We start from the raw sequence: 13,584 nt of genomic DNA, 5'->3' as shown, positions 1-13,584 counted from the left end.
CCTGAGATGGAGCCCCGAGCCAGGCTGGGTGTGGAGTCTGCTTACAGTTCTCTCTCTCCCTCTGTCCCTCCCTTTAATTAATTAGTTAATTAGTTAATTTTTTAAAAAAAGAACTTAAGCTCCAGGAAAGCCCATTTTTTATGTTGTCACCATATCACCAGGCACCCAAGGACTCTTTGTTTGAGAAATAAAAAGAGTGAAGTAATGGTTCAGACATGCTGCCAAACTGTTTTCCTGTTTGCTTATTATTTAATAACAACAGCCTAAGGCATTTCGTGTGCCAAAACCCTTACCGAAATTTAGTGGGAAAACTTTTCTGCTAACTCTTAAGAGTGTACCTTTGAAAAATTATTCTTTGCCATGCTGTATTTTCATGGGAGTAGAGACATTATATGATAAGCATATAAACTTCAAAAAGCCAGAAACAGTGCACAAAGATCAACCTTGTGTTGCTGTTCTGCAGGGGAGAACACGTGCCCCTGATACAGTAATGGCGGCATCCGTAGGCTGGCAATGGTATGCTTTGCCTCTAGGCAACACTACCTCCGTCTTCTCTTGGTGAACCTGCTACATGCCTGCGTGCCCCCTGCCATTCTGACTTTTGCTGAACAAGGAAGGCTTTCTCTGTGGAGCCACTTAAGTGGGTGTTGTCATGTCACCCTCTAGTGGCTTCTGTCAAAGCTCCAAGAATAGGGAAGAAGAGGAAATACACAGGGATTGGGGTCCTGGAGCTGGAAACTTGACCAGACATGAAGGTAGGCAGTACTTACATACCATAGGAAACCAACAGAGCAGTCCCTTATATGCATTTAGGAAACATCGAGCATCTACTGTGTGCAGGACTGGGGACACAAGGATGATCGCCCCCAAGCCGGTGGTTGGGTAAAGAGATACTATTGTCAGGGGAACAGAATGAATCAGGAGGTGGGAATTTACTTTAGCTGGATTGTTTTGCCTTCAACCAGTTTGTAGCTCTAACCAGGTCCTGAAGGTGTAACTGTTAATAAATGGGTACTATTTTATGGCTATTATCAGCCTTATATATATATAATTTCCAACTGGATATCTCCACCATCACTCATATATCTAAAACCAAATTTCCTTCCCAATCTCCCCTTCTTCCTTTATGTTCTGTCTCCAAAATACGCCCAGTGGTCCGACCCAGGGGCCTACAAGTCAGCCTGGACTTGCTCTCACTCAGCCCTCAGCCCGACATCCAACCAGTCACTGAGTTCCAGAGCTTCCGCCTCGGCTCTTTCCCACCACCTCTGGCCTTCGCCCCCTTCTCCCTTCTCTCTTAGCTTCAGTGGTAAAAGGGATTCCTAACTCCGACCTCCCTGCCTTTAGGTTTCTTTTTTTTTTTTTTTTTTCCTCAATGCATCCTCCACAATGTTAGAGCAATCATTCCGAAATGCATTTTTAATAATATCACTTCTCTGCTCAAAGCCCATTGATGGCTCACCCTGAATTTCAGGTTAACTTTCAAAGGCACTAATTTAACAAGCAGGACCTTTCCTGATCTGGACCATGACTGCCTATCATCACTTACTCGCTGTCTCCCGCTCCTTTTCCCACCACTGCCTACCCACAGCACATATGTGCTGTTTGCTCTTTGACCTGTCCAAATTGATTTAGTTCTGTTCTCTGAACAGATGCTGCTGTTTTATGTTCCTGGACATATCACCTGTAGTTCTTCTGCTCCAAGTATGCGCCGATCCCTTTGGGTAATTAAAGATCACCTACCTTTGCCAGCCCAGTCAGGCTGGTCTTTAAGGAGTCTCCCTGGGCAAGCAGTCTTATGGAGCTGCCTCTCGTCCGGTCCCAGGGAGCACTGTGCTTCTAGGTCCTGGGAGTGATCACACCGTCCTGGTCTGTTCCCCACACGGGGTTATGAGTTCCTTGAGGGAAAGAACCATGCTTTAGCCAGCTTTCAATCACTAGGTCTGGCACAATGTTTAGAACAGAGGGAGTTCTCATTAAATATTTGCGGAATTCATCAATTATAAAATGAACAAATGTATAATAAATAGAAGTTTTCTATTTTAGAAAGTTAACTTTAAAATCTAAGGGACGTTGGTTTTGACAGTGCACTAGGATTGTGTACATGTTCTCGTTGGAAAAGCTGGATGGAAGGTATACAGGTACCCGTTGTACTATTTTTTATAACTTCTTATGAACCTTAAAATATTGAAAATAAAACAGTATTTTAAAAAAAAATCTAAGGAAAATAACAACTCCATGCAGCATTTAACTTCCTATGAATTATTCAAAAATCAACACACTTTTAAAAAATTAAAATTAGTTCTATTTTCTCCTAAAGAAGAATGGACAGCCTCTCTGAGAGTCTCAGGAAAACCTAGCAGGCATTTTGGTCGTTGTCACCTACTCCTCCACTCCTCCAGCCAGCCAGAGGCTTTGGTAAATGTTTTGTTCAGAGACAGCTTATGATACAAAAAGACTTCTCTCTCTTGTCATCTGAGGACAAGAACCAGGCTCAAAAAAAAAATGTGTGCTTTACCAACCGAATGTGGCTATGTACTGGGTATGCCATTGACAGCAGCATTAGCTTTGAAGCTTTCCAGAGGTGGGAGCCTGTGCATGTTTTCTACTTATCCCCCAGACCCCTCTCCCAAGGGCTACACTGGGGTCCCTGGTCAGAACTTTGCTCTCGGATGTAAAAGGCTTTTATTGGGCTCAAAGAGGAGATCCTGGAAGCAGGGAAAGTAGGTGGGACTGGAAGCAGGGGTCGGATGACATTTTCCCATGGTTACATGCTGGATTACATCACGGCTGTCTGAGTCAGCAGGCACTGCTCTAACAAATCCCATAGAGTGGGTGGCTTAGGCTCTAAAGGTTTATTTCTCACAGTTCTGGAAGTTGGGATGTTCAAGTTCAAGGTGACTGCAGATTCAGTGTCTCCTGAGGACCCGCTTTCCATTTGCAGATGGTTGCCTTCTTGCTCTCTCCGCACAGGGTGAGAGACAGCATCGCTCTCCCGTCTTCTGACGAGGGCGCTAATCCCATTCAAGAGGGCTCCACCCTCCCGACCTCCATACCTCCCAAAGGCCCCGCCTCCAAAGACCACTGCATTGAGGATTAGGACTTCAACATGGGGATTTGGGAGGGACCCAAACATGCGGTCCATGGCAATGATCTTGCCTTCTCCTGTAATGACACATGAAAACTGCACAGAGAGAACCACAGCGCAGAGCAAAGCAGAAGGCAGACCTGGGAATGGAAGCATGGTGAGAACAGTTTAAGGGAAGCATGCTCTTCCAGGAACATTTGGCTTATCCTCCCTGGCTAAGTCCTACAAGACGGTTAGGTTATTAACCTCATCCCAGGGACACTTCCTGGTCCCCCAGCATCCACTATGCACACAGAGACTGGGTGCAAGCCCTTGCACGTGCTCCCCCAGCACCAAGCATTTGCTCTCCTGATAGGATCTGTGACACGTGTGGATTAGAGTTACTGGCTCGCCTGTCTGTCTGCCAGCTCAGCTGCGATCACACCTGTTGAGGACAGGGACGCCATGTTGTATGGCCAGTGCTCTCTGGCACAGAAATAGCTTCTGCGTAAACAAAATGCTGTGGCCATGGTGGGGATTCAAGGGACCAGGCTCTTCTAAACTAACAATTCTATCTGTGACCCTGCATTTTCCTGTGACTTGTATATTTTCCACAGAACTAAAGCGAACTGTTTGGGTTGGCAATATGAAATCCAACGTGTGCATTGAATCCACTGAATGTTTACCTAAAACACTACCCCTCCCCCCAAAATAATAATCACTGCTGGAGGTTTTGATAATTCTGTATGATTTCACCAGGAAGAACACTTACCTGTTGGCAATGTGCAGTGACTGGCCAACCAGCCTACGCTTCTGATGGCCTTGGACAATTATTAGGCATTTTTCCACCGGGGATGGTTCCACTGTTCAATACAGAGTAGATAACCTCGAGCACTCTTTGGAATTCATGATTTCCCATGCCAAGCATAACCTACATCGCTAGTATGTTCTTTATCTCCCTCTTGAAGATGAAAGCTGCTTCTGTGATGTGCACCTACACAGAGCAGATGTTCCCGCTGGCTTTACGTAAACAAACAATTCTCCCAAATCAAGACCTGTTCCCACCAGTGCTGTTAATCTATCTCTCCGTTAATCAACAAATGTCTATTGGAGACCAGGCACCCTTCCAAAAACTGAGAATACAGCAGTGAAGAAAACAGAGAGCCCTGCCTTCAAGGAGCTGATACAATGCAAGGAGTATGATTGCACTGGTTGAGAAACATACAAATAAAATTGTAAGAAATATCCGAGGTAATAGAGAAAGGATTTCCTGCCTGAAGGAAGTAACAGTTGGGGCTCTGCTTTATTGAGTGACTGGCTCAAGGCCAGAGAAAGCACTAGTTGTGAGGATTATTATTGGAAAGAATTTGTTGTAATTAGGTAAACCAAGTACTATTAACTCGGAGCTACAGGGATATGGAAATAGAGAACTTTCTTTGAAATGGCATTGGCAGCTATGGGTTTTGCCTAGGGGCTGCGATGGGATTTAACATAAAACTGTATTATTTGGCACCAAAGGAATTTTCCCCTCTCCCCTGTTTGTCTCCAAGGAGCAATAGGAGTTATTGAATATATGTAATGAAGTAAAAGCTTGACTAGTTGAAAGAAAATTAGGGCACATTTGTTTTTCTGTGTCAGCCTGAATAAAGTAACTCGTTAGTGGTCAATCCTCTCCTAGAACCAGTACACAAAGGTGAGAACTTGCCACAGAGTCAAAGGTCGAGCTAGGTGTTCACTGCCAAGGCCCTCTACCGTCTGTACAATATTTGCCTTGTCTGCACACCGCCTATCCTATCACTGACAAAGGTTCTTCTTTAAGTCAACTCACATTTTTACTTAAATTTTGCTTAAGGCAAATTCGATGTCACCATGGGTAGAAAACCAATATCATTGCCATACATGGAATACTATCATAAAAAATCAATAGAACCAGTCAAGCAGTACCATTATATTCTAGCTAGATAGTGTTGTCTAGCTAGACAGTGAAGACTCTGATTCTTGAGGTCTTCTCTTACGTGGTTAAAATGAGAAATTGGCAACGGTTAGACCAGCTTCAGAAGCATCAGTCTGAAACTGAGGGATCTTCCTTGAGGCCATTAGAAGGAAGGCCTGAGAACTGAAAGGGAGAATCTCTTCTCCTTCATTCAATGTTATTATCATTGTCCATGCATAAGCTAAAATGATATCTCCGTTCTATGAATTCAAGACTCTTTGAACTTTGGGAACTGTTGAACTTGATGACCTTGAGAAGGCCTTCCAGCACAGTTCTTGGAGACACACTTTCTAGTCAAAGGCAGGGCGGAGAGATGGCATCTGAAGCCCGCTGGTTCAGTCTGCTGTTTCCTCTCCCAGCCTAGCCAAAATGTCACAGCCCATGTTCTGTCCTCTAACTCGGGGAGGCATCTCAACCACCTTCAGCCCGGAAGTCTCTCTTTAACAAGACAGAAAGATAGAGAAAAGATGAGAGAAAAAAGGGTGCAATCACTTACCAGGATCTGGGTGATCCAGGACAGATGGAGAAAACTCAGATCTGCTGCTGGACCTTGAGTTTACCTGACACCCAACATCCAGGTATCTGAGAACGTCTCTTGTGGAGGCAGTATGTTGAAATTCAATGAAGTTTTTCACTCTCCAGGCAGATGTTTGGAATTCTATAAACCATGCTCCCCCTCCCCCATTGCCTTCTGCACCAGATTACTCTTGGCCAGAATTACTTGTTGTCAAGTACACACCTTGAGTCCCATATATAGTCCCAGGCACATACCACTCGATCCCAGGGCCAGGTCACCCTTGCCAGGCTGTAAAGAAGAAAAGAACCACCGAACAGGCCTCGAATTCTTAATGAAACTGAGCAGGGAAGTTAGGACCATTCTTTTTTGTTATATTTGTAGGCTCTCCATCAGTGTTTTTGTTGACTGCCCCCGTTCAGTCTAAATAGTCTCCTTTTTTGCTTCGTTCCAGCAAGGAATTAGTCTTGATTTAATCTCAGCTTAAAAAGTTAATGACCCTTTTAATCTATCTTAATTGTTTATGTAAGACCATTTAGTTTGGGGTGCTCAAATATTATGGTTTGCCTAAAGCATTTCTCTAAGACAATACATGGAATCTCTGGGATTTCAGAAAGAGAACTCCCTCTTGTGGCAAGAGCAGGTTTTGCAGCCAATTCTAGAGTGTCTGAGTTGGCTGCTGAAGAGCTGGAAGATCTCAGAAACCTCCTCACTCCACAGCTGGGGTAACTGAAGTCCAGTGAGGACAAGTAACTTGTCAGTGTTTCTGTCTGGTTGGTGACTGAGGCAGAACCAGTACCCAGGTCTCCTGTCTCCTGATCAAGAGATTTTCCTCTCTATTTTAGAAGTTGACGGAATACCATCACTGGTGTGATTTCTTCCTCCCCAGGCTTCGCTTCCTGCTGCCTCTGGATGGAGCGGGTGGAGAGGCAGTTCTCGGTTTGGGTGGGAACTCTTCTCCTCCACGTGACAGCTGTTTCCTGCTGAACTTTCTCTGTCAGGCAATTACCCATTTCTCAGAGATGACCTAGAGGCTCTGTCCCTTACAGCGGACACTGGTTTGGCTCCTAAGACAAGGACTCTCTCCATCTCTTTGGAAACAGCTATCACTGTGACCAGGCGGAGGCTGCTGCTTGTCTAGTTGTCTTTCATAGGTTTCTGGCTTGTTGTGGCAAATGGGAAGGGGCAACACAGCCCTAACGGACATAGAACGACACCACCACAACCCCCCTTCCAATAAGGGATAACATTTGTAAGGACTAGAAACATGATGGAACTCTCTGGAGCCTTGCTACTCAAAATGTGTTCTGTGGAGTCTTCCAGAACTACAGAATTGTCTTGGTTTTTTGTTTGTTTGTTTTTGTTTTGTTTTGTTTTGTTTTTTAAAAAGCACATTCTGATTGAGTAGACCTGGGACCCAAATTCTGCATTTCTCACAGGCTCTCAGGAGGTGTCAGGGCTGCGGGCTCATAAACCACATGCTGATAAGCAGGGCTGGAGTAAATGAAGTTACCTACCAAGTTGTAAAACACAGGTCACAGCCCTCTTTTGTTCTGTGACTGGGTGCAACTTGAAAGTCACTTATCAAAGTGAAGAAAATTACAACCTCTTGGGGCCCATAAACTAGTGAAGAGAGCCGTCCCCAACATAACCGAATCCATACAGATTTTAGTCACCACTGAGTGGAGAGCAGGACATTAATTCTTGGATCCCCAAATACACTTCTTCTCCCCATGCTTCTTACTTCAAAGTCTATCATGTAACCTCAAGTCTACAAATCAGAGAGTTTCTGCTTAGAAGAAGGCCAAGTCTGGCAGATCTACACCCTCAGGCACTACTCTCTCCTGTGACTACCTTGTTAGGTTTCCATGAACAAGAGATCTGTTCCTCACAGGCCTTCCCAGTAAGAGCTTCCATCGGGCTCTGTCTGTATTGCCCACGAGGCAAAGAAAAGCCAGGAAGTGAAGATCTGGAAAAGGAACAAAGCAGCATCCGAGGGCCTTAAGGGATACCCACCGGGGAAAGAGGAAGCTGACCCGGTCCAAAAAATACCCGGATATCACACAACGATTCTGGCGACAGCAGAGAAAAAGAGCGTCTGTAGTTGTTCACCATTACTTTTCCTTTGACTGACTTGCCACATGGAGATAAATATTTCTCAGACTTACAATATTTTGCATGCATTAATTATGGATCATAGTCTTGAGTTTTCCATCTATTATAACTAGGAGAAATGATGAGACTTCTGGAAAAGCAGCTCTAATCTAGTTCTGAGTTCATTTTGTAAATAATCGCTTGGAGCAAAGCAAATGCCAAGACTTCTTGTGCCCCCTGGAGATAGGTGGGTAGCCCTCAGGCTGGGCGGCGTGCCAGCGAAGCCTCCATTACTGGGGTCTCGGTCAGGGGCTCTGGGGAACAGCCTCCGGGGTGGAGATTTCCAGGGAACAGGTTCACTGGGGAAGGCTATGCAGACCGTCTCCGTAAGGGAGTTGCAAAGCATTGGGAAGCAGGTTCAGTGGAGGGAGAATTGAGCTGCAACATAGTTACACCAGAGGTTCAGCTGATCCCGTGTGGGGCACAAAAGCAGGGAGAGCCCTTCAGAGATGTTCCAGATTAGAGCGAAGGGACCATGCCTTTCTACCTGCACAGACTGGATATAGACCACCCTTGGGGAGGGCACCCTTGGATGGGGCAGCTTCCTTGGGTTGAGGTAATTCCTAGGAAGGAATTGGGTATGAAGGGAGCCTAGAGGAGCCAACAGTCTTGAAAGGACACTCAGAGAATGAGCGCCTTGGTCCCGGAGGGGTAGGGTGGGGACAATCTGAGCAGCACATCACACCATACCATCGGCTCTAGTGACCAGTTCCAAAATTTCCCCTTCTCATTCCTGAAGGCTACTGATGTCTGGGGGGCTGCTATCTTTCAGCTTTGGTGGGGCGGTGGGGGGGAGGGGCAGGCAAGGGATTGGTCTAACAAAGTAGAATCATCTGGGGCAACTTTTCAAAATGTCTATGGCCAATTCCCACTCTCTGGATCAACTGATTTCTTTTTTAAAGATTTTATTTATTCATATGACGAAGAGATCACAAGTAGGCAGAGATGCGGGGGCGGGGGGGGGGGGGGGGGATGCAGGCTCCCCGCTGAGCGGATCGAGCCCCTCCCCCCATGTGGGGCTCCATCCCAGGACCCTCGGACCATGACTTGAGCCGAAGGCAGAGGCTTAACCTACTGAGCCACCCAGGCAGCCCCGGTTGAACTGATTTTAAGGTTCACACAGAGTAGAGACCTCTCGACCTCATAGATTAGACAGTTATTCTTAAATCTGAAGGGCGATAATGTCCCTTCACACGTACGTGCAGTGGCTCAGGATTACATCTGGCTGGCAAGACCATGAGCTGCGAATTCCAGCCACTGCCGCTCCAAAGGGATTAATTAGAGATGTCTAAGGTGTTTAGGGGAACGAAGCGGCCAACATAAACATGAAGGCTGCCACCACAGCCATGGTGCCATCCCCCGGCACTTTGCAGATGAGTTTTATTGGCAAGATTTTAAAGGTTTGAAGCTTATAGTTTGTTTCTTTTTCGTTCTGTAGCTCGGAGTTTGTTTCTCTTTCTTTTTATTTTTGGTTCAATGTCTGCCTTTGGGTCCTTGTATAAAGGAGACTTTTATCCACCTCGCTCTTGTAATCCCACCAGTTTTGGCCGAAGTACAGTGGTAGTTAGCCTTTCATAGCAGAACAAACTATACTTGGACCTCGTTCAGATCGTATTTCCCCAAACGTAGCAGTTATGTGCTATAAAAATAAAATTCCAGCAATGTATGCTCTCCTTTAAGATACCAACTTTATAAAGCCAGTGTTCTTAGGGTGTGCTTTCATGTGGTGTGTTCGTGGTTGTGTGTGTATACTATATATATAATAGTTATTTTGTTTCATGAAAATTTTCGAATACCAAATTGAAATTTTCAAATAGAAATGTAGATAGAATAGCTCATTTGACTTTTCCTTATTTATCACCTAGCCTTGACGGTTATCAATACATGGTTTTTTCCATTTATACTTACAATTTCCATCACCACTCTCTGGCACCCCCCCCAAAAAATAAAAACCTAGATTCTTTTGAGGCATATCTGAAGCATATCATTCCATTCACAAAACCTTAAAAAGAGACATACTTTTAAAATCCCTATCAATATTACTTTTATCTGCACATCTCCCGGAATTGATGTGAGCCATCAGTCTACTCCAGAAATGAAAGACTACAGAATTATTCATGCAACAGGCAGATACTAGGCACCTAACACAGGCGTGTTACTTAGGATAGAAAAGAGAATTGGACATGCTGTTTGCCTTCAGGAGTTTAAGATCAGTGCGTGTATGTGCACGTGCACTCTTGTGCACGCATGTGCGTGTGTGCGCGCATGCACGCGTGAGTAGGTGGGTGTGTGGATGCGTAGCTGGAAGGAGAGGCAGAAATAGAAAGCATAGGGTTGGCTACAGTGCGGTTTGCTGCAGGCAAGGGAGGACACGGTTTGGGGAAAGGCTTTTTACGAAAACTGATTCCTTGCGTGAATCTTGAAAATTTATCTCAAAGTGATGATGCAAAGGGTGAAGGAAATTCCAAGTAGTGGGAAGAACACTGTGAACATCCTGACTTGTACAACATGCGAAATGCCTACTTGCCCATCTGTTGAAATGGCTCTGTCCAATCAGCTCCCCAAAGGGGCCGTTTGGCATCACTCTGATGGTTGGCTACAGCCAACCACTCCTTTCTGCAGAAGGACCCTCTGAAATGAATCTAGTCTCAAAGAGAGGGCAGGTTTACTCATCTGTGACCTCTGACAGCATGCACTAGGGTTTGTATCTTAGATCTCTTCACCCACCCAGAAAAATTCTCAGTAGATACTACATGGAAGGGGACTATGTGCATCTGGGCAAATCAGAAATCATCAACTACGGAGGGTGACTCTGTGCCATAATCCCTGCATAATATTACCCAATGGGTCTATTGGATTTGAGTATTTGTGGTGGAACGTGGCATAGTAGATAAATGTTGGTTGGCATGCTAACAAAATCAATGAAATCATCTCTAAATGTTGAGTTGTTCTTTTCTCTTATGTGCTCCAATGAAAAATTGTTAAAAATACTTGCAGGGCAAAATTGGAATACCACTGGATGGTATGTATGTAGAGGTATTTTGGTCTATGTAAGTATTACATAGACTATGATATTAATAAAAATATCATCTACTCCTAATTCCTATTAAGAAACCACTTGAAATAACTTGCTAAATCCCTTTTTATAGATGATTTAATCATGCATCTGCTATAGACTTATGAAATAGACTGCTATAGACTTATGAGATAGATCCTAGAACCCATTTTACAGATAAAGATACAGACAGAAAAAGTTTCAGGAATTTACTCAAGATCATAGAAGCAGTAAATTTGGTGTTAGCACCTAGGCAGTGTGATTTCAGAATCCACAGTGTTAACACCATGAAATATAGCTTCATTATGAATTTTTTGACATTTTATGATTTCCATGTAGAGTCAGGCTATGCCATGGATTATTATGGGACTGTGAAATTTCCTCTGTGAAAATCATTTGACTTTGATAACTTATGACCAAAAAGATGTACCTGTATACATATGTTAATACAGTATTATCTGTAATATAGTCCCAAATTGGAAATGGCTTAGATTGTCCACAATAGAATAATGGTTATGTGGTGTGTATATACTGTATGTGTGTTGTGTGTGTGTGTATGTATGTGTAATGTATCCACATGATAGATCTTTGTAGCCATGAAAAGGTATATTTAAAAAAATAAATGGGGAAATAGAATATAATGGATAGAATAGAATATAAAATAGAATATAGAAATATGGAAGTAAAAATAAATTAAAATAACTAAAAATGTTAAATTTGGATAGAACTGCAGGTGTGTATATATATATGTGTGTGTGTATGCATATATATGTGTGTGTAAGACACATAGGTAATTTGATATTTGGATATTATTGATAATTGGATATTATCTATATCTATACACATTACATCTGTATCTATCTGTGTATCTATCAAGAGAGGAAGTTAAAGAGAGAAGACGGGATTAAGACGCACATATGCCAAGATAGTGATTAGTAGTGTTTTAGGATGGGGAGGTTATGGCATACTTTTATTTATTTTACTGTTTTCTAAAATAAACTTATACTGATCCATTTAGAGAAAATTTTTATTCATGAGGATGTCTACCTCTACCCTTGAGGTATTTAAACTTTTGGTTGAATATGCGTCCTAAATATAAGAGCATCATACATTTTACAAACCCTACTTGTGTTCCAATGCAACTGACACTCCATTTTGTTTTTTTGTTTTGGGAGTAAGAGTCAAAGAAATCTTTTTATTTAAATGTTGTGATCAGCATTTCTAGTCTTGCCTTCATCTTGGCCCATTTCTAAAGGATCTTAACAGAAATGAATGATATACTTTCACTTATGTCACCTCTTTTCAAGCTCCGAAGGTCTTTTCCTCATTGATAGTTATCTGTCATAGTGAGCAAAATGATCAGTTAGTTCATATTGGCAGGAGGAAACATTAAAATAAAAGATGATTAGAGACTGCAAAATATTCTGTACTAAATAGCACGCTGCTACGAAATATTACCCAGCTTCCTTCAATTTTACATGGAGTCATACTTCCTTCATGCCTCCTGCAACCTCAGAACTATCTTCTTTAAATAATGCAGTGAGGAAATTAAATAATTAAAGCTGCAGACAAGAAGTGTTAAAGACTTTACACAGAAAAGGAGGGAAGAGGACAAAGAAAGAAGTTCAAGTTCTCAGAGAAAACACTTGAAACTTTCAAAGCATCTGCTATTTAAAGAGAAAGCCCACGTGAAGGAGACCTGAAGGGTTAGGGGAAGTGTTTTTTTTTTTTTTTTTTTAGGCAGGAAATTGGTGATTTTTGTTGATTGTCTCATTTGAGTCAGGCCTCTGGTGTTATTGATTAGATTGCAGAGTTTCGAGTAAATTTTAAATTACAGACCCATCAAGCATCCTTCCGGATGCTGGGACTCATTGGAAACATGCCCTTGTTCTCTGGTTATTGTAGAAGCCAAAAGCTGACTTTGGGAGATATTGCTGGCAGACTGGCAACCTTTATGGGCAGAGTTCATGGTATTCCATTTTCCTACCCAAGCTTTTCTCCGTATGTTGAGAACTAGATTACTTTTAATGGATTTTACATGTCTCAGAGAACTGACCCATTTTCCCTAATTTGATCAAGAATCTAGATCCTCATACTTTGCTCAGAAATTGACTTTTAGATGTAAGGGAAGACACAAAGTCATAAAGATTCTCATTGGCTGAAGAGGGATTATTTGGTGCTTTTCAGCTTGGAGAGTTGGAAAACTTCGGTCAGAGGTATAGAAAAATTCTCAAGATACCCAGTGGCACCGAGAAGTATACCAATGACCAGAATCCTGTGTTAAAATTTACCTCAAACTCTGTTTTCTCCCTGAAATCACCTAGACCACTCCAGGAGCATCTTCTGGATTCCCTCAACACCTCTTAGCGTCAGCACTTAACACTGACAGTCAAGCAAATTAAATAATAACAATTCACCAAATGGTTTAGAGCTTTGTGAAATTGTGGCTTCTCTATTAGTCATTGATCATGGCACCTCAGCCAGTGTTTAAAAAAAAAATCTGCTGAGTAAATTTATAGATCTTATTGGCTTTATTCATCGATTTAGGAATTGGGGAGCATCCAAGCTAGCAGATAGGAAAAAAGCTCTGAGGGGCTGTACAAAATTAGAGATATTTATAGGCAAAAGGGAGAAGGAACAAGGAAGTTGTAAGAGACAAAAAGCGGTTGGTTATTGCAAGGTCATTTTCCTTTAGGGGATGGCAGGGGTTTATTAGGCAGATGACGTAACTAATGCTGATAGGGCGATTCTTAATTGGTTTAAGATTTCATTTCTGGGAGACCTGAACCTGTAGTTAAGTC

This window comes from Mustela putorius, unplaced genomic scaffold (genome assembly GCF_011764305.1).
Source record: "Mustela putorius furo isolate JIRA1106 unplaced genomic scaffold, ASM1176430v1.1 tig00000854_pilon_pilon_pilon, whole genome shotgun sequence".
In the NCBI taxonomy this organism is placed as follows: Eukaryota; Metazoa; Chordata; class Mammalia; order Carnivora; family Mustelidae; genus Mustela; species Mustela putorius.
This window is presented reverse-complemented; position numbering follows the sequence as displayed.